Genomic DNA, 23,152 nt, shown 5'->3' on the forward strand with positions numbered 1-23,152 from the left:
TGTACACATTTGGAATGCTATCTGTCTCTACACTTAGATTAATCTCATGAGTGTAGGCACTTTTTAGAAATTATTTTTAATATCCTAGTGGGTCAGAACATTATCTATTATATAGTATGTGCTTAATTAATGCTTTTGAACTGAACTACTTATGAACTAAGTTAACTCAAGCAAATCTCTTAATCTCTCCAAGTCTCCATTTTTTTCATCTGTAAATAATAAAACTGACAGTCATGGCTGCTCATGAGATTAAATCAGGTGATATATGTGAAAGGATTAGTGAAAAGTACTGTATAAAGCTGATTATTTTAAATATACAAAGCTGATTATTTTAAATACATATAACCATTAGCATTCAAAATTGAGATCAAGTATTAATATCAATAAGCTCAATAGTAAGCATCTGACAATAAGCTCAGATGAATTGTCACTACTCTGTTTAACAGTACCAAAGAAATAAATTTTATCTAATAGTGGGACCTTTAAAAGAACAATATAAGGACAATGTTGAGGATTAATATTTTTCAACAGTAGGTTTTTCAGATATCTAGACCAAAGGATGAAATAGTAATTGTAAAGAACTCTGCTATACAAAGTTAATTTTCTGAAGACAACTTAAGGAGTGAAATATCCCTAATGGTATGTAGAGAACCTGTAATAAGAGCAAATGATCTAATGCAAATAATTGTAGCAATCAATGTAGAACGGGAAATATTCTGCTAACCATTAATTTAGACATCATTGTCAATGTTGATTCACGTAACTTGTGTTCTATTCATCACTCAAGAAGTAAGTTTCTTGTCTTTTTAAAGTCCTCTTTTCTCACAATTCACTTAAATGGATGCCACAACACAGAATTTTAATATGCATCATTGAAAAAATTTTGTATGGCTTTCCATTTTATTTTCTTAGTGAAGACCACATCATATTTATTATTCTCAAGTGCTACAGTCATCCAGTTGCTAGGGTAGATTCCTTTTTGTTCTTGCTTTCTGTCATATATACAAAGCCACTTACCTCAGAATAACTAATCTTCTATTTTCCTCCACTCTACATTCTTCATAAGGCATATTTTCAATGGTAGTAATGTTTTCATGTTATTGTTATCTCCTGACTATAAAAATGAAATTACATGCCAATGGAGCAAACTTTTCACTTCGCACATAAAAGTTAATGGCTTTTAGAACTCCATGCATTTCAATCAGGTAATTTTGTAGCTAACATTAAGTTGGCTTCTTGGGTGGCTGACTTAGAACGTTGGCTACCTAATGCGATGATGCCAATTCAAGTGTTAAAACTAAAGTGTTAATTATCATTCATCAATAACTACCTATAAAGAAACTATAGTTACAGAAGGTTTAATCTTTCTCCATCTAAATATATACTTAATAAGAAATATAAAATGTTATTGTTCCACAGTGGCTATTAGTTTTATGAGATATATTAATGTTTGAAAACATTGTGGAGATGAATATAAAAAAAGAAAATGTTGTCTTTTTTAAATTCCAAAGAAACTATAACAGAGTATATACTATTATTTTTTAAGAATATAATTATGAGTTTTATAGCTTCTGTCTATTCTAAAACTTTTACTTTATATTTTCTCTTTCAATGACCTTAATGATAATGATCTCTGATCTCATCAAAGAACTTCATGGAAACTGCATAGTCAGTTTCTACCACATCTGCCAAAAAAGTTTTAGGGTTTGGCCATCAGATCTTGTTGATTCCTCACAGAACTATGGAACTGACTTCTTTGTAACTCAAAAGGCAAAAAGATAGATACTGTGCAATTACTGACCAGTGCTAAAAGACAGTCAATGATTGATTGACACATTCAATGTTAATCAACAGCAATCTGACTAAATACCATTTTAAAGGAATAGATTTAGTTAAGTAGTGAGTCGTTTTTTCAGACATTGGGTTAGGTTATTGAAGTGTATTAAAAAGTTTTAGTAGGTAGTAAAGGAAAGGAAGGACGTGATATGACCAATATATGTTCTGTGCTTGCTTAAACTCAGTATCTTTAATATACAACATAATAAAATTGAATACAATTTACATGTGACTTTTGTCATTCTTTTTTTGGGGGGGCGGGTAGGATGTTTGTTGTTAATAGAAGAACAATCTCACAAAACATTACTTAACTCTTCAAACAAACTTCAATTTTTCATGTGTCATTGAATAAGATATGAGATTATTAAATTAGTTGACAATTATTTTAAAAGTCTATTAAAAATAAAGCAAAAGTGCTACAAAATGACATTAAAATTATTTTTCCCTTGTAAATACTTTTGTACGGTCAATCAGTGCTCTCTAATACTACTATTTACCTATGCTTTCATTTCCTTTAATTAAAAATAAGAATTTAATATGATTGGTCATAAAAGGAGTTAGATTTCTGTTGAAAATTGCTATTAGGATAGATGAGGATAGGTCCTGGGGAAAAATTATTAGCCATGAAGAGAAGGGGAGAAAAGGTAAGAGGCCTAGCAAAAATAAATGAATGAGCCAACAGGGTAAACAGAAGATGACCATATGAAAAGCAGGACCAGAGCAGGTCTCATGAAACATTCTATAGACAGATGAATCACTGGTAAATGGAAATCAGAATGGGATGTGCACTCAGGTTCAAAATCTTCTGAGAGAGATTGACAGAGAGAGAGACAGAGAGAGAGAAAGAGAGAGAAACTAGAAGAAACAAAAGCTAAACCACTAGAAAATCTTATTAATCAATGATTATTTGGTTAGATGAGATAAAAATTACTTGGAGATTCAGGTAATTGCCAACAATTACTATATAGAGCCAAACTCATGATGTAGTGTAAATTATCCAGCCTAATTCCTAATCAGGAATGGTCTTTGATGTGCCCCCTTTTAGTAAAAGGTTCAATTTTCCTTGTCTACTCCGTCTGAGCATCAGATATTCAACTGTATTTGTCAACTGGATTTTCCCTTTCTTGGTTAACAATATCTGAAATGGACCTTTTCCTTCAGACTTTACAGTCAAAGGAAAGTTTCACAAGAGTACTTAAAACTGTATTTTGGAAGGAATCATAAGCAGTTTACCAGGCAGTTAATACACAATGAGCTAGGGTTCATTGGAACAACAATTCATCATTGGCAATACCATAAACATTCCAGAGAAAATCTTCGCAGCTGTTTCAGAGGAAGCTGTAGGTAGATTTGGGGGCACATTAATGGTAGGGGCAGTATAAACTGGAGGACAAATTTCAGTTGTGTAGCAAACTGTGTAGATTCATATACGTAACCCATTTATATAGACAGATACCTAAGCACAAACTGAAAGTATATACAGTTAAATTCACGTATTAACTTTAATCTCTATCCAAGTTAAGGTAACAAAATTATCTCTATCATCACTCTGTTTAAATCACTTTTTCATCACTTCAGTTTTGCATTATTTATGAATCTGCTTCAAAGATCCAAATGGTTCCAGTTTGTATTCCAATCATCACGTTTTTATATCAGCTTTTATACATAATTTTTAGTGTCTCTTCTATTATTTTGTTCATGTTCACATTGTTGCTTGATCAATTCAATATCTGAAATATTAGCTACTGTTATTCTTAGGTTTCTACTGCAACACTAGTATTACAAAAGCGTGTATTCTTCAAAAGTGTTCTTTGCAAATACCAGCTACATATTTCACAGAAATTATCTCCCCCTTACCTTTGCAAACTACCCTGTGCTTTCTTTGGAATGAAAGGAATGGATCTGTAGGTTACACTGTTGTTTACCAAATAAAGAACTCTTTGGGTACAGTTTACCAAAATAAAAAATTAAAAAAAATTCTTCTCCCCTGTGTAGCCATCACTAATTCTCTGTTGTTTGCTGTTCTTCACCTGTACTAAAGAAGGCAGCTTTACATACCAGTTATGAATATGGACTGCTGAATTCAAGCCCTGATCCTGAATTGTGGCTTTACCACTTACTATAATCCTAGGTAGATTGTCAAGTTATGAAGTATCATTAAACTCATGTGTAAAAGGGAACAACAATCCCAATTACCAAATAATCTGTGGTAGAAATTTTATGAAAAACCATATGTAAAACTCTTATTACTGGGGTTGGTACATACTAAGTCCTCAAGAAATGATGGCACTTGTTATTTTTTTGTTGTCAGTGTTAGATTATTTCCAGCCATTATGTATAGACTACATAAACAAAAAAATTAATTAGTAATTTAAAAAATTAGTGAAGCAACATTAGTGAAGAATCACTACTCTATAACCAAATACAAGTTTGAAGTAAAGTCCTTATTGACATGTATTTCCATAAAATCTGAACTGAATCCTAATGAAACATCTATAACCAAATACAAATTTGAAGTAAAGTCCTTATTGACATGTATTTCCATAAAATCTGAACTGAATCCTAATGAAACAGGTATAAGAAAAGAATATAAACAATAAGCCAGAGGTACCTAGAGGAATAATAATCACTAAGGATATAAGTGTCCTAGAGAAAACTTCGGCCTCTCTTTGGATGGTAGAAGTTACTTTTTAGCCATGTTAAGGCAGGAATAACTTGAGTGACTGGTACTGTTGCTTACAGAGGTCAATCATATGAATTCCATGAACTGTGGGCTACTGGTTTTATGCATTCTTTGGGAATTCATAGAAAAAAAGAAAACAGCAAGCTGCTACAGTCGCCTTCCAGGAGAAAAGTGATAGGATCCACCACAAAATAGGGGCTAAAATGCTTTTATAAGCAGAACTCATCAAGTTGGCTTTTCCAGCCCAGTGCCCTTCAGTTACACAGAATTAATGTTAGCACAGATTTTCTTTCATTATTAAATACTTTACTCAGACCACACAGCAGACCCTTTCATTCTGCATAGACTCCTGCACCTTGAGAGATCTCAAGATATGCAGACAGATAAATGTATTTTCACAAATGAAATTGTCCTTTTGCTATCATAGATACTTCCATTCTTTTTTACTTTTTCACTAAATTTCTAATTCCAATATGAAGTCATTAAAAAAAAAACTTCCTGAACAACAGCTGTTAAAATTGATGGGGTAAAATTATAAAGCTTTAAAAATGACTATTCATTATAATTTTGTTATGATAGTAAGAAAGTAATTTAAAGTGATAGAACACTGTCATATTCCACATGTGACACACACACACATACACACACATTATAGATATATACCCATAGTATGTTTGTGTATGGGGGATTGATTATGTGTCTTTTGAGTATTAAAAATCTGAGAATTGTAATTGTTTCACTCAGGGAATTTTAAATTTCCTGAAAGTTACAGAAGGTTGAGAAGGGGTGCATAAAGAGGTGAGATTATTATCAACTTTTTCCTGTATCCTCAATCCCTTGTCTGAGATTAGGATAAACTTTCAGGTGCAATGATGTAAGCAAACATCAAGTTAATATCTTATGAACACTCTTTCTTTCTCACCATCCCTTGAGATGTTCCATAAAACTCTTAGGATAAGACAAACTGAAAATCATTGGTTACCAATTTAGGTTTCAGAAATATTGCTATGTTATTACCTAGTTCCATTAATTTGTTCATTTATTTTAAAAAACTTTTAATGAATAATATTATGTTACAGACCAATTTGTGCTAGACCAAATCTAGAGATAAAGATAGTTAACACAAAAGACCACCATCAAATAGATTTTAGTCTTCTAAGAAAACCAAAGTAAATTTTGTCACCACAGGCTGTGATAAGAACAATGATAAAAGCATGCAGATATTGAGGGGAGTCACTGAAATGACTTCTTCCCCAGACTGGGCATCAAGGAAAGCTCACAAGCTGAGTTGAAGAATGAGTAGGAATAAATGTTCTGGAGAAATGGAGAAGGCTCTTCAAGCAGAGGAAAAAGCAAGTGGGATGCTGGAGAAAGTACTAGGCATTTGGGAAACATCAAATAATTCAATATGGTGGAAAGAGTGCTTGTGGGAACGCTGAGAAATAAGACTATGGAAACAGGAAGAACGTTCTCGCACATTTAATGAGCTCCTCATCCTAGGATGAGCAAGAGCACAGTTCTCCATACATTAAGAAACATTTTATGTGAGGAAGAATAAACCAGTAATCATGAGTGTGGACTTCAGAATCAAACTGCCTTGTTGGGAATCTTAGCTGTACCACTTACTAGCTTTAGGGATCTTGAACAAGTTTTTAAACTCATTGTGTGCCACATAATCATCTATAAAATAAGGATAAAAATAGTACTTACCTTACAATTTGTTTGAGATATAAAGAGTTGGAACTTACGAAACTTTAAAGGAGTTTCTGACATAAAAAACCTGCTTGCTATTTTTATAAAAAGAACAAGGTTCAGAGGAGATAAACCTGATTAATCCAACTCCTCCTAAGAACAAGTTTCACAGGTTCAGAACAGGTAGTGGGGCCTTCCTGACACATTGGTAAGGGAACTGAGGAGGACTCTGCCCAGAGGGAGGAGAACACTGAAAGATCTACTAGGTATTTACTCTTTAGTGGAAATGAGTATGTAATGTTTATGCCTTTGAAAAGGAAATGATATGGAAAAATATAAAGAAAAACAAGAAATCTAAGTCACAAAATGTAAGAAGACATAGAAAAGAGAGAATAAAAATCATGATTGAGCCCTTCCTGTCTTTCTAAGTCTATTCCTAGTTCTCTGCCAGTGAATGCAATCTCTCTCTGTCCTGTACCCATACTAGGCCTGGAGTAGCAGAACCTTTTAAAAGGCTTTCCCAAGCCCCAGAAGGACTGTTTCATGAGGGGACTAATAATGCAAGCTCTGGAATGACTCTGAGCTAGAATTGGGCGATGCACCAGAAGCACTTCATAGTAAAGTGTTAACTATCCAACTTAGTACTAATTATCCCAAATTAGTGTAGATTCCACAGGTTAAGCATATAGTCCCCAACAAGACTGCTCTCATTTTAGATACCAGCTGTGAGTTCAAGAGTCCTCAGGTCCCCAATATGCCTGACCAAATTGCTACATTTTTAGGGGTTCCCACAATTTCCTCAGGCATGATAATTCACTAGAATGACTCACATAACTCAGTAAAGTGCTATACTTATATTCAGAGTTGTATTATAAAAGATACAAATCAGGACAAGTTAGAGAAGACATACATAGGGGGAAGTCTGGGAAAGACTTGAGGGTCCTTGCCCATGGAATCAGGACACATCATCCTCCCAGCACATGGATATGTTCACCAACCAAGAAGCTCACCTAAGCCTCACCTAAAACCTAAGCCTCATCTAAACTCATTTTATTGGAATTTCATTACATAGGCACCACTGACTGAATCACTGACCTTACAATTGATCTCAGTCTCCAGCCCCTCTCTTCTTCCCAGAGATTGGGCTGATAGCCTGTGATTCAAACTCCAATTCTCTAGTCACATGGCTGGTCTTTCTGGAGTGGCCTGACCCCATCCTGAGTCAACCTGGTAAACTTGATGGTATAAGCTATCTAAGAGTCAACGATAAATCATCTCATATGTGTAAACTCAGGATTCACCCCACGGACTCATGATGAGCAACAACATACTCTTATCACTGAGGAAACTCAAAAGGTTTAGAAGCTCTATCCTAGGAATCTTAAACAAAGACCAAATTATTTACTATACAAGGTACACATATATATGTGTATACAAATACTCATGTGTGCAAATAGACATATTTATGTAAATGTCAAGCAGCTAAGTACTTCATATGTTTTATATATATATATGTATCTATGTGTGTGTGTGTGTATATATATATCTATATATATCTATATATATATATATAGTTACATATACTGAGAGAGTAAGACACAGTCCCTGAACTGAGCTAGGGTGAGGGTAGCATTGGTGCCAGGATATCTAGTAATGTTAGGTTCCAGGAGGAAACTGCAAGCATCAAATAGTGTTAGCAACACAGCAGGTGCTCATTAACACAAACGTTTGCCTAGAAGTCTTGTCATTCTCACTCTTTCTCTAGCATGAACCTAGGCACTAAGGAGAATGAGGACAGAACTCCTTTTTCCAGTAGGTTTGCTCTCTTTAACTTAGTTTCTTTTTATAAGCCCAGGAAAATTGTAACTCTTTGAAACATTACAATTTTGATTTACTTGGAAGCTTTTATTAAGATAAAATTAATAGTTAGGAGGAACTTTACTAGACATTTGGAATGAATTGAACCATTGCCTAATTATCATAATAAGAAAATCCTTTAAAAAAAAACAGGCTTGGGTGCCCAAATCACTTAGGAAATTTAAAAATACCATTTAAAATGAATTGTTGTGGTGTTTATATATTGCAGCTCTCCTGAAGATGTATAAACTGAAAACTACAAGTTTAAAATGAATATTTTAAACCATTAACACATTGAGTTCCTTGTTGATTGTGCAATTTTACATACAGTGAAAATTTAGAACAGCTTAAGTTTTTCATGAGATAAGGCTTTTTGATTTTGAAATTCTATTTTATTGCACTGCACTTTTAATTTATTGGTTAGTGCTATGTTAATATATCAATTTAACTTTCAACATTTTTTGCAAATGCCTTTTATTTTTAACTTCCCAAGAATCTCTAAAACAAATGATAGTGCATAGGCAAGGCACTCCAGCTCCACTTGTCTAACCACAGATGAAAAAAGGCATTAAGCGAAGAAAATAATCATTAAAGGATCTTTTACAGTTGGCTGAGGGATTGTTATGATTGGGATGGGAGGGACATTAACTTGCACACTACTCAAAGCAAAGTATAATGATATATTTTACAAGTTAAAGAGGCTTTGCATTCTACCAAGATCATTTTCAACAACATAGGGGAAACAGCTGAGCAGTTTCAGAGTATCTTTCTTATCTAAGTGTGTTGGATTTAAGCATAATTGATCCCTAATAGGTTTTAGGAGTTTGGTACAAAGGCCCACCATGAATGTACAGCCTATTCAAATATGCCAGATCTTTAATAGCATACTTCTCCTTGAATGACCTGTTTGGTCCTTAGACCAGAAGTTCTTTTCAAACAAAGATGTCTATTTGATACTCTGGCAAAAGTTCAGCACAGCTCCAATCTCTGGTAACAATAACATCATAACCTCATTGAGGGGCGCTGAACAAATATTAGTTTAGAAGCCAGGAGACTTATTGTTAAACTCCTCTTTGAATCTTCTGTTCCAGGTTCTCCAAAGCCACACACAGAAGGGGAGTTCTATGATCACAATTAGTGGTGTTTGGCATAAAATCCTTTCAAACATAAATGGAATAATTCAAATGTCTCAATTCTTATTTTCTGGTTCAAGAATATCTAGAGTTTCTCAAATGTGATTATGCATGTCCCACACAGTGCTCTTTTTCACTGATGTCACCACAATATCCTGCTCGTTTACTCAGGAAATCAAAGCTGAGAGACATAATGAAACTTGTTCAGGGTCATCGTTCTAGTAGTAAGTGAAGCTGAGAATTTAACATTTTCTGGCACTGAAGCCATTGTCCTTTCTCTACATGAAGTTTCCACCCTAACTGATGCACAAAATTGGACTTCATCTAAGGTTAATCTAACTTTACAACCAGTAGACAAGTGGGATCATCTTCCTCTATCTCTGAAGGTTGGTTCTATTCTGATTTGGCTCTGGTTGAAAAGCTTTATTACAGCTGTCCTGTGAGTTTATCCTGCTGTGAAACAATTCAAGCAATCAATCTCATGTTCAGTTAATGAGTAAAATTTAAAGTAGTGAATATGCAAATCTTTGTTCCAGTCTCAGTGGAGAGGGAGACATACCTATGAACAGAATCATCAGTCATATTCTCATACACAGTTACATATACAAGAATGTCAACCATGGTATTGTAGCATAGAATTGGAAGTAGTTCAATCACTATGAACCAGCTTTTTCCAATCCATCTTACAAGTTGTTGCAATTTTAACTTCTTGAAAGCCCAGCTGTAGTCACTCCTAAGCTCCAAAGCATCGTCCTTTACTCCACTTCCTGTGCTTCTCGCCCCTAAGTGTAAAACTCTTTATTTACCATCTAGGGCAGTGTCTTGTGCCTTGAGTTTATGTTTATGTTACATATATATATATATATATACATATATATATACACACACATACACACACACACCCCAAATATATAAATATATATTTATATATATATATAAAATATATATATATACACACACACACCAAATATATATATATATATATATATATAAACCAAATACCACTCTATTGTTCAGGCAATTTAGAACCAGCTAGAGAGGGTTAAAATACAGCTTATGTTATATTCAGGAGCTTCTGAATTTCTTATGCATTCTCAGATTCCCTTCTCAAATGGAACAAGTGAGAAAAAAATTTCCAGTTACAGTGATTTTTTTCAAGTAAGCTGTGCAGTGGAGAGGAAACAAATAGTCACTGCCCTCCTTTAAATCTGGATTCTTATTGTTAATCATACATCCTTACTCATAGTCCATCAGACATATCTTCATTTGTCTGAGTCATAACTGTGGACAGGATTAAGTTTCTATCCATGGTGATTCTGGGACTTATTGATAAAAATCAGGGAATGTAGACAGATCCATATACCAGGACTAACGTGTCTGTAGCAGAGGAAAATATTTGGTAGTTTCATTGTCTTTACACAGGAAAATAAGCCTGACTTTAAACTACCAAAGTACCATCTTTCTGTACCAATCTAAACTCCTAGAAATAAAATGGAAACAGGCAAGTCAAGCATAGTAACTAGAGACTCAGAAAGAGTAGTGGAGAAAAGGGAAATGTGACCTAACCTCACATGCCTGCATTGGCTGCATAGCCAAACCAAAGGAGAGCAACCTGAAACTATAACCTTTATATTAGCATATCCTTTATATTTTACAAAATATTTTATATGCAGTATCTCACTCAATCTGAATTTCTATTGCATTTTGATAGCACCATGATATCAGAGGTGTCTATATCCTAGTTTCCAGAGCCTGTCAATATTTCTGGTTACATAGCAAAGGGTGATTATGATTGCAAATGGAATTATAGAGATTTACCTGGATTATTCAGATGGATCTAATGTAATTCCCAGGGCCGTTAAAAGGAGAAGAAGGCAGAAGAAGAAAGTCAGAGGGAGGTATGAGTAAAGAACACTCCATCTACAGAGATGCAATGTAAATGGCTTTAAAGACGGGAAAAGGAGGCCACAGGCTAAGGAATGTGGGTAGCTTTCAGAAGCTTTAAGAAAAGGAAACACAGATTATCCTCTATAATCTTCATAAAGGAACAAAGCCCTGACAGTACCTTGATCTTAGTTTAGGGAGACCCATGCCAAACTTCTGAACTATAGCCTGTAAAATGATAAATGCATGTTGTTTTGAAATGTTACTTTTATGGTCACTTGTTACAGTATTAATAGGAAAATAATACAACACCCTTTAGAATTTTTTCTATAAATACCCCCCTATTTTAGTATTTGTATTCACACAATTTTTCCTCTATTGCTTATGTATTCACTGTGGGTAGCACTGCCTTATTCATTTTGGCATCTTTCAACCTAGAACATTTAGCACAATATTTAATAAAGAAGGGTACAACTGATATAACCCTTGCTTTTTAGTTTGTGGTTAATTTTTACTTTTTAAGTCAAACTTCCAGTTTATTGTTATCATGTTCTGATGTTTACATATCAGCTCCCACTTTCTGTGAGTTCTGAGATGACCAAGCCCATGTTTAATTCATCTAGTGCCTGGCATAAAAAAGAATCCTAAAATATATTTGATAAGGAAAGAAGGAAGCAAGCAAGTAAGCAAGCAAGCAAGCAAGCAAGCTAAGGCATGACCAAAAATATGGTGATCATAACTATATACAAAAGTTCAAGTTTACAGCTTTACACAATTAACAATGTCTGCCTAGTCCAGAGTTGTTATTTACATATTTGCTTAATGACTGTCTACATTTGCTTAAAATTCTGTTAAATGAATGTATATCCAACTTTCTTAAGTTTATTTGATTAGCACATTCAGGAATACTGCATATTATTTTATTGAACTTTAACTTTTTACAAGTGGATGATAGATTCCAAAGGAACATGTATAATGAGGCAGCAGAATGACAATGTTATAAAAATTGGAAGCATTTTACCTCTTTTTGTAAGGACAATTTTTACTTTACCCTTATTTAAAAACAGAGAATGTAATCTTCTATTGAAAGTGGAAAAAAATCTCCTAGGAGTCGTCAATTTTAGCATGAAAATTCCAATGTAACGTGAATTATGTGATGCCCTAGGATTGTGCAGCAAATTGTTTCATCATAACTTAAGAAATTTTAATATTATTTAGCAACAACTGTGCAAGACCATTTTAGATTTGGTACTTGAATGAACTCCAGCCACTTAACTTTAATACAGATGCTAATAAAATACTTCATATTTAGGTAACCTACTTTTTAGGAGATTATTGCACCAAATTCTTCCATTTCTTGAACTTTTCCTGTTAGTTGTGCTTCTCCTTGAGGGGGGTTGTTTTGTTTTGTTTTGTTTAGATGCAAACTGATTTGTTCCTTTAAGTTGCTGATGATCTTAAAATGAAATTTAAACTGATCTGAGATTTTTATAAAACGGAGCTGTTTATCCACTAGCTGCAACTATATTTTCCTTTCTTAGTGATTAAAACTTTGAGAGCCATATGCTCATTCTTGTCTAAGTCATATCCTTCTGGGTTTTGGCCTTCGTCTTCCCTGCTGTTGGAAAACAAAAGGAAATGTTTCCAATATATAGGGATGCCCTCTAGCGAAACCTGTAAACCCAAAGGGGACACTCACTTTTAAAGATGGATTTAATTTTAAATTACCTTTGCAAAGTAAGTAATTCTCCAGGCTCCCACTCAGACTGATCTGCCAAGCCAGCCACTTTGTTAGAATTAACACGGCTTCTTGCATTTGAGAACTACAGATGGCGAAGGCATGTAAACTTAGTGGTAGGAAAACAAGTTTCTATAAGGATTTCTAAGCAGCATATATTATGAATATATTCCTCACTTAACTTTTAATTGCAGGCACAACATGCAACTTAAATGATATACTAAAGGAAATCTACTCCTAGTTATACTTGCCCATCCTAGTCTGTTCAAGAGGTTCTGAATGCTAAGATAGAAAACCTATTTCTGTCTAAGTAGGTCACAGATCTGAATACTATTAATGAGTTGAGCATAAGGTATTTTCTATTAATAATTTATTTCATCACTGCAATTTCTTCAGTCTTTCTATATCTCTGTCCTAATTTCCATTTTACTACTGTATTTACAGTACTCATGAGCAAAATTATGTCTCCTTTTGTTTATGAGTCATGGTTTTCTAATTTTGTTGTCTCCTACTCAAGCAGAAATGAGCAGTTGACCCTGAAAATGTTCAAATATTACCTTTTCACATGAAAATGGAAAAAGAAATGTTCTCTTCATTAAATTTGGAATTCTAATTTCTCTTCCTTGAATTTTTACTCTAATTTTATTAGCCAAACAAAATGTTTGACCTCTCTTAATATCCTTTCATGTTTAAAATAAGCATAAGACTGAGCTCTGGCCCAGATGGTGGGGTAGGAAGACTCTGAGCTCACCTCCTCCCATCGACACACCAAAATTACCACTACTTGCAGAGAAAATACCTATGAAAATGACCTGAAGACTAACAAAAAAGTTTCACACCTATAAGAACCACAATGAAACTGGTAGAAGGCATGGAATAACACAGGGACTATAGCCAATATTTTATAATAACTGTAATGGAAACTAACCTTTAAAAACTGTATAAAAACTCTAAAATTGAAAAAATATGGACAGACCAATTACCAGAAATAAAACTGAATCAGTTAAAAAAAAAACTCCCAAGAAACAAAAGTCCAGGATTAGGTGGCTTCACAAGTGAATTCTACCAAACATTTAGAGAAGAGTTAACACTCAAAGAATTAATATTTTCAAACTATTCCAGAAAATCAGAGAAAGGAATGCTTCTGAAATCATTCTGAGGCCATCACCCTGATATCTAAACCAGACAAATATATCACAAAAAATAAAATTACAGACCAATATCATTGATGAACATAGAAAATTTCTCAACAAAATATCAGCAAACCAAATTCAACAACACAATGAGAGAATCATATACAATGAGCAAGCTGAATTTATCTGAGGCATGCAAGGATGATTAAGTACCCACAAATCAATCCATGTGATACACTACATTAACAAAATGAAGCATGAAAATCATATTATCATCTCAATAGCTGCAGAAAAAGCTTCTGACAAAAATCTAACATTCATTTATGATAAAAACCTCTCAATAAAGTGGGTGTAGAGGGAACACAACTTAACATAAAAAAGGGCATATATGACAAGATCACAGCCAACCTCATACCTGACAATGAAAAGCTGAAAGCATTTCCTCTAAGATCAGGAACAAGACAAGTATGCCCACTCTCGCCACTTTTATTCAACATAGTATTGGAACTCCTAGTCATAGCAATCAGACAAGAAAAATAAATGAAAAAAATTCAAACTGTAAAGGAAGAAGTGAAACTGTTACTGTTTGTGGATGACATGATATTATATAGAGAGAATTCTAAAGATGCCACCAAAAAATTTTAGGACTAATAAATAAACCTAGTAAAGCTGCAGGTTACAAAATTAACATGAAGAAATCTGTTGCATTTTTATGTGCTAGCAATGAACTATAAGAAGATAAATTAAGAAAACAATCCCATTTACAATTGTATCAAAAATAATAAAATACCTAGAAATAAAGCTAATCAAAGAGGTAAAAAAAATTGTACTCTGAAAACTTTAAGACACTGATGAATGAAATTGAAGACATCACAAACAAATGGGAAGATACACCATGCTCACTGATTGGAAGAATTAATATTGTTAAAATGATCATACTACCCAAAACACTATATAGATGCAAAGCAATCCCTACCAAAATTCTAATGGCATTTTTCACAGAATCAGAACATAATCCTAAAATTTATATGGAAACACAAAAGATCTTGAATAGCCAAGACAATCCTGAGAAAGAAGAACAAAGCTGGAGGTATCAGGCTCCCTGATTTCAAACTATACTACTAAAGTTGCAGTAATCAAAACAGTATGGTACTGGCATAAAAACAGATACATATATATTAGGAACAGATTAGAGATCACCAGAAATAAACTCATGCTTACATAAACAATTAACCTAATACAAGGGAGACAAGAATATACAATGGGGAAAACAGACTCTCAATAACTGATGCTGAGAAAATTGGAGAGCCACATAAAAAGAATCAAACTGGACTACTTTCCCACACCATTTTCAAAATTAAAACTCAAAATGGATTAAAGACTTAAATGTAAGATCTGAAACCATAAAACTCCTAGAATAAAACATACACAGTAAATACTCTTTGATGTTTGTCTTAGCAGTATTTTTTTTTTTTTTTGGCTGTGTCTCCTCAGACAATGGAAACAAAAGCAAAAATAAGGCAATGAGACTATGTCAAACTAAAAAGCTTTTGCATAGTGAAAGAAACTATCAACAAACCAAAAAGCCGCCTACCTAATGGGAGAAGGCATAGGCAAATGACATATCTGATAAAGGGTTAGTATTCAAATTATACAAGGAACTCACACAATTCAACATTAAAAAAACAAACAACCTGATTAAAAAATAGACAGAGGACCTGAATAGACAACTTTTCCAAAGAAAACAGATAACCAACACACACAGGAAAAGAAGCTCAACATCACTAATAATCAGTGAAATGCAAATCAAAACCACAATGAAATACTACCTCACACCTGTCAGAATGGTTGCATCAATAAAAAACATCAAATAACGAGTGCTGACAAAGACGTTAAGGTAACTCTCTTATACTGTTGGTAAGACTGTAAACTAGTACAATCACTACAAAAAACAATATGGAGTTTCCTCAAAAAAATTAAAAATAGAACTTCCATATGTCCAGCAATTTCACTTTTGGGTACTACCCAAAGAAAACAAAAATACTAATTTGAAAAGATACATGTACTTCAATGTTCACTGCAGCATTATTTACAATACCCAAGGTATGGAAGCAACCTTAATGTCCATCAGTAGATGAATGGATTAAAAAAGATGTGGTATACACATATAAAATAGAATATTACTCAGCCTTAAAAAATGAAATCATGCCATTCGCAGGATCTAGAGGGTATTATGCTAAGTGAAATAAGTCAGATAAAGACAAATCCCATATGCTATTACTTATATGGGGAATCCAGAAAACAAAACAAACAAAATAAAATGAATACAGACTCACAGAACACACTCATACAACTCAAAGAAAAAAAAAGTGTTTGCCAGAGGGAGGGGGTGATGGGATTGGTGAACTAGGTGAAGGGGATTAAGAGTTACAAACCTCCATTTATGGAACAAATAAGCCAGAGGGATGTAACTAACATACAGCATAATGAATATGGTCAATAATGCTGTAATAACTTCATATGGGTACAGAAGGCTACTTGACATATGCTGATTATCATTTCATAATGTATGCAAATGTCAAATCACTATATATTATACCTGAAACTAAAATATTATACATCAACTACATTTGAATTAAAAATTAAGGATAAGACTTGTTTTCATGTATTGCAAAGGAAGTATAAAAATAAATGTAGTCTAGCTGAGATTTAATTTATATTTCCTCATAAAATTAGTATCTTCTGATGGGTATTTTGTTTTCTCAAAGCTTAAAGCTAACCATATTGGGATATGAATATTAGCCACCATGGGCATATTTACAGCATCACCATTTATGTAAGAAAGTAAGTAACTCTGAATGAAGAAAGATTATTTGTTTCTACTTATAACAAAATTAAATCCTTATTAATGATAGAGAAATACATTTAATGTTTAATGTTATTTTGTCACCAAATTGATGCTCATAGTCACCTGCATATCACTCTTCTCAGAATGGATTGCATTTGGGAGTGAGTGGCCAGAGGAGTCAACATCTGTGTTGTACATTTGTTCAAAGAACTAAACATTTAAAAATCATGGTATCCCAAATACATAATTCCAGAAATTCATGGGAAAATTAAGTATCTAAACCACTTAGCATACCTACAATACAGCTAGGTGTTTCTAAATAAATAAAATAAAGCACCTTTTAGATTTCAACAGTAAAACATGTCCATTTTAGAAATTCTAAGGTGTATATATGCTTATATATGTAAACATATATATATGTATGTACATATATATGTATGAAAGGTACTATTATTTCCATTTTATTGATGAATAAACTTAAGTACAAATGGAAAAGATAATTGGCTCAAAAAGCCGTAATTGGTAAAGTGGTGTCTGGATTGTTATCAGATTGTTTATTACATTGCTAAAGATAGCAAAAAAAAAAAGATATTTTGTCAGTCTGAATTCCCCTTTTTAATTGGTTTATTCCTTTCAGTCCCATTATTAAATTTAAAATGAACTTTATCCCCATCAAGTAATCTTCCATCTTTATGAACATAGAAGCACTTTTCTTCTGTATCTGTCTTTGCAATTCTCTATTTTGTAACTCTTCTGGTATCTTCAGCACTCTGTAAAGACATCTAAGTAGAAGACAAATAGGATCTCAATTCACTTTATTCTGCCTTTTGAAAGAGAGCTGTTATTTTCAAAATTAAATTTAGAAACATTTCATGTACAGTTAGATACATCATGTAAAAACAATTAGTGAAGTAGATTTCTACACTTCATGCAGACTTCAGTCATTTTCAGGTCATTCCATTTTACAGTTAAGCTTATAGTCTTTGTCAGACTAGACAGACATGAATGCAAATACTTCCCCACCGATTAGTAATTTGGAAACCTTCTGTAATATATTTAGTCTTCCTTTGAATTTGCTACCTTGCCCTTAAAATGGGAATATTTTGTTTTCTATCTCTCAAGTTTGTTGTGAGGATTAAATGAGACAATGGATATAAAGCCCTGAATATAGTATTTAGCTCATGGTACTAGTTCAATTATTATATCATATATATAGCTTAAAAGTTCCTAAATGAACTGACCTCTTCCTACAAGGAAGCTCATCTTAGCTTTAGACGGTTTAATACAATGCTAAGATCACAAAGTTTAGAGTAAAATGTCTGGTCTGAAAAACCTCTCAAACACTCACAAGATAGATAACCTTAGATAAACTGCTTAGCCTCTCTAAGTGCTTCTAAAGCTTTTTCATATAAAGGCGCACAGCAATTAATGGAGTTTTTATTGGCCTACCAGGGTAAATGAAAAAAACTATTTGTAGCTAACCACACCAAGTCTCACACTCCACTCCATTCTGCTGATGGAAATCAACATTTCAGCATACAATTAGCCTGGCCATTTGTGCTGCTATATGACAGCAAGGAAGACCTACTCTAAACCAAGTCTCCAACTTGTAAAAAGTAAATGTAAATGGTACCAAACTCATATGGTTTCAGAAGAGATAGAAAAATACCTGAAAAACAGTTGGCACATTGATCATTCTGGTCTCTTACTCTTTTACCTTGCCTGCAGTGGTTTAGCTGTACCAAGCTACTTAAACAGCCATGCTTTTCATAACTCTTCTTCCTTTACACGTCATCCCCTCTGGGAGTAATACTGCATCAGTTATCTATTTCTGTGTAACAAATTAGCATAAACTCAGAGACTTAAAAAACAACATACATTTATTTTCTTACAGTTTCTGCAGGTCAGAGGTCCTGGCATAACTTTATCGGGTCCTCTGCTTAGGGTCTCACAAGGCTGCAATCAAATATCAGCCAGTGCATAGTCTCTCCTGGAAGTCCGACTGTGTAAGGATTTGCTTCCAAGTTTACTGACACAGTTGGTCCAGGTCAGGCCACTGAATTGTTACCTAGACGATACAAGAGCAGCTAAAAAGTCTTTATTTATGTTAAGAGACCAGCCCCACTCAGTCATCTCTTCTCTATATCCACCCCCTCTAAACTCCAAGACTGCAGATAATAAACTAGATACCTGACCTTCTCTCAATTCTGCTTCTTCCTAGAATATGAAAGATAAATCCTAACCACAAGAGTTGCCTAGTAGAGGTAAGAAAAGAGAGTCTTTGGACTCCTGGACTGTGCTTAGGAGCTGAACCCCAACTCTCTCTGAAGTTTTTCTAGGCACACACAGAGGAGGTATGACCTTAAGCTCACACAGTATACATTACCAGACAGACAGACTAGCTATACCATCAGGATAAAATGAGCACCCAGGGAAGATAACTAGATATATAAGGATTGCAAGGACTGTGAAAGAAAGATAGAAACTGAATAAACCATCTGAACACTGGAATGAATTAATTAGTAATTCAAAGTAAGTGTACTATATTAGGAGATGAGTGAATATGTTAGCAATATAAGCAAGAACAAGCAATCTTATTTTAAAACTGGTGGAAATGATGAATATAAGAGCAGATAAAAGAGGATAATATAATTTGAGAATATGTGAAATGGAAGATTATATTGAAAATTGAAAGGAAAGAAAAATGAAGACAAAAATTAAAAGGGGGAAGCTATAAAATCAAAGTTAAAATTTACAGAAAATAGAAGCAAAAATGACAATATTTAGACCTCAGAAGCTGTGACACAATAATGCCCACACTGAGAACACTCTTGCTTAAAAGGCTCAAATAAAATAAAAGAATGATGTGGTTTTTTGTTATCCCCAAAATAACAATAATCATAAAAGTGAAAATCAAAGAACAGTGGGATAGGTGGTCACCTTATACAGACCTCTATCACAGGACTTTCCATTCTGTTTCAGTGTAATCTGTTCATGCATATGTCTCCTCTGGCAACCAATAATCTCTCTCAGAAGAACAAATGTAGGCATGTTTTACTTTTGTCTTCCAAAGTTTACCCAAAGGTATTATAATCTATCACAAATTCTGGCATGTAACGGGCATTCTCTATGTACTGGTTAAATGGAGCTGAATTGGTTTTTGTCCACCTCTCTCAATTCTGCCGCTTTTTCACTTGATCTCTTGTGGCCTTCTGGTTTTCAGACCTCAAAACTTAGTTGACTTCAACTAGCTATTTTGCTGTCTAGCTGTTGTTCTGCAACTGGTCCTAAGGCTTCCCCATTCTCTGACCAGTCCACCTATTCTGCTAAACTATTATACTGCCTGATGATGACAAATAGATGCATGGGAGAAAACACAACCCAGACTTGTCTCCCAGGTTTCAGGTGCCCACATGCTGGCACTGACATTTAGAAAAGTGTTAATTAGGAGACTGGATAGAGGAAAGAATAAAAGGAATGAAACACTGAAAACCACTTTCAGACACACTATACAAAGCACTGGAGGAAAACATGCTGTCAGATAGCCTGAGGAATAAAGCAGCCTCTTCCTTGTGTAGACTGATATGCAAAATAGAACATACATACACAACCTGGAGAAAATTTTGGGGGGACAAATTGGATTAAAGTCAACCTATTTTTTTTTCTTGCCCTGCCTTTTAAAATTTTCAACAATTTCCCTTGCTGTTGATTAGGAGACAGATGTAGAATTATCTCTGCCGTTAAATTTGTGTTTGAAGTTCTTACATTGCTACCATCTTTCTAAGCCAATTAAACATACCTTTATCATGCCTCCTGGTGGGGTTATTCAGTATGTGCTAAACGGTTTAATTAAAATCTGTCCTCTTTCCCTCATGCCCATTTAGAGGAATACCTTTCTCAAAACAGCAATTAAATACATAATAATCTATTACTTGGGAAGAAAAAAGAATCACCAATTGTCCCCTAAAGATAAACAAGCTGACTTTCAATTATCTCATTTTATATCCTACTTTATGAATATATAATGGCATTTTCTTTCCCTTTTGAACTGTATTGGCCAAAGTAATCCCCCACTTGGGAATTTTTATGTCTTATAATAGAAATCATCATGTTACTATCAACAGAGTGGAAGGGGAAATATACAATGGCAAACTCAATGATGTTATCCATAGGGAAGATCTATGGTATGCTGGAGAGAGAGAAGATTTCACAGATGAGCCTCCACTAAGTCTACAATTGGGTAAGCACTCTGCCAACCTCTTTATAAATAGCACTGCAAATTCTTATAAAGTTTAATATTATTATCCCATTTTATAAATGATGAGAATACAGCTTTGAGAGGTTTAGCAGTTCCTCCAAATCAGTTAGCTATCAAGTGGTAGGACAAAATGCGAGCTGAAGTTTGGCTTACTCAAAATGTGCGTGCTCCATAAGCACTTCCTTCTTCCTTTCCAAAAGAAACCTATGGAAGCTTTAAGTGTGAGTTACATATTATAACCTTTGGCTGAACTTTACCTTACTTCTTTTTCCTAAGATCTGAATTTAAGTCTCTGTCTTTTCGAAAACTAGGGATGTGACTTTAGGCAAGCAACAGTAACACTCTGGACCTCAGATAGGGTGAGATTTTCCTAATTTTGCACTGTAAGGAACCCTTCTAGGAAAAAGCATAGCTGTAAGAACATGCTTACAGTTGCTTACAGAAATCAGCAATATGTCACAGACAAGAGCCTATACAGAAGAGGTTTAAAGAGTCACTAAGCTAGAAGATAGGTCTTAAGTCTAAGGGACAGACAAGGTGAGATATTATGGTTGAGGTAGTATGCTAAGGTATTCATTATTGTAAGTGGTAGATAGGATTCAGCCAGCTCTCTTTCCTTAACAAGGTCCTGAGTCAAGATGGTTTGATATGTTTTGCAAACCTTAATATATATTCGCTTCTTGTGGCACTCCCAAATCATGTGTCTAATGTAGACTGGCAGAGAGCACTAGTGAATCCTAACAGCTAACCATTTCTGCTAGATCCATTATGTAGGGAACAGAAGTCTTAATTCTTCAAGGCTGGGCTCTCATGCATTTTCTGCCAACAATAAATTCACTGTAAATGAAAAGAAAACATTAAATTTTAAACCTATGGATATCTTCAAATGGTTAAGATACATACCAGGATTGAACTGTCTTGGTACTTACTAAGTCTGTTCAATGATTGAAAATCATTTGAAAATGGTATTCTAAATTCAATGATTAATTTACAATTGTTCTGGGAATCTCTACATTTGGCTGTTTCTTCTGTGGCTAATAAAGCAATCCTTGAAGATGGGAGCCTAGAATTCTCTCCATACAGGAAGCAAAAGCTCAGACTTTCTGGTTCAGGTTATACTGGGCTCCTGGAAATGCATTTTTAACAGGTTTGGTGTACAAAGAGAATTGCTGTTGATCCTAGAGCACATTAGTTTTCCCCAAATAGCATCGTTTAAATCAAGAATCAGGAAGATAATGAAAAACAGAGAGAAGGGGCATAGAGGATGCTGCTTAGGGATCTGTCTTGAACAATATATGTTTACTTATACAGGAGGCAACTGATACGAATTTAGAATCTTGACTTAGAGACTGAATTTACAAACCTGAGGCATGAGGAAAGAAACACAACCAGAAATTTACTTGAAAAGGCTTTGTGAACAAGTTCCCTACTCATAATAGCAAAATGAGAAAACACTGTATTTGAAGTAGTAGGTAGGATTCAGTCAAAATCACACAGAATACTCGTAAGAAAATCAAATGAAATTAATCCTTCGAATAATAAAAACATCCCCCCAACGTAACTGTGCTTGCATGGGCATATCAAGGCAACAGAATCTTTCATACAAAAGTCCAACTTACTTTTTATTAATTGAAGTATAGTTGATTTACAGTATTATATTAGTTTCAGGTATACAGCATAGCGATTCAGCATTTTTGCAGATTATATTCCACAATAGGTTATTATAAGATAATGGCTATAATTCCCTGGCTATACAGTATATCCTTGTTGTCTATCTGTTTTATACATAGTTCTTTGTGTATGTTAATCCCATATCCCTCATTTGTCTTCCTTCTCCCCTTTGGTAACCACAAGTTTGATTTTTATATCTGTGAGTTTGTTTCTGTTTTGTATATACATTCATTTGTATTATTTTTTATACTCCACATGTAAGTGATATCTTACAGTATTTGTCTTTCTCTGTCTGACTTATTTCACTAAACATGATATTCTTTGGGTCCATCCACATTGCTGCAAATGGCAGGATTTCATTTTTCTTATGACTGAGTAATATTCCATAGTGTGTGTGTGTGTGTGTGTGTGTGTATACA

The 23,152-nt window shown here is 34.1% G+C and overlaps 1 long non-coding RNA gene across 2 annotated transcripts in view; it reads right to left on the minus strand.

The window, feature by feature from the left end:
- Positions 1 to 23,152, minus strand: part of LOC140695828 (uncharacterized) — a 226,892-nt gene that overhangs the window by 35,396 nt on the left and 168,344 nt on the right. The window contains exons 3-4 of one of the 2 annotated variants that reach the window (XR_012071657.1): positions 18,697 to 18,872; positions 17,411 to 17,586 (exon numbers count right to left, since the gene is read on the minus strand). The exons of the other annotated variant lie outside the window; for it this stretch is intronic. This is a non-coding gene — a long non-coding RNA (uncharacterized lncRNA). Of the gene's footprint in view, positions 1 to 17,410; positions 17,587 to 18,696; positions 18,873 to 23,152 lie in introns of those variants that run through there. 2 annotated transcript variants of the gene reach the window in all.

Source organism: Vicugna pacos, chromosome 4, assembly GCF_048564905.1.
Source record: "Vicugna pacos chromosome 4, VicPac4, whole genome shotgun sequence".
Lineage (NCBI taxonomy): Eukaryota > Metazoa > Chordata > Mammalia > Artiodactyla > Camelidae > Vicugna > Vicugna pacos.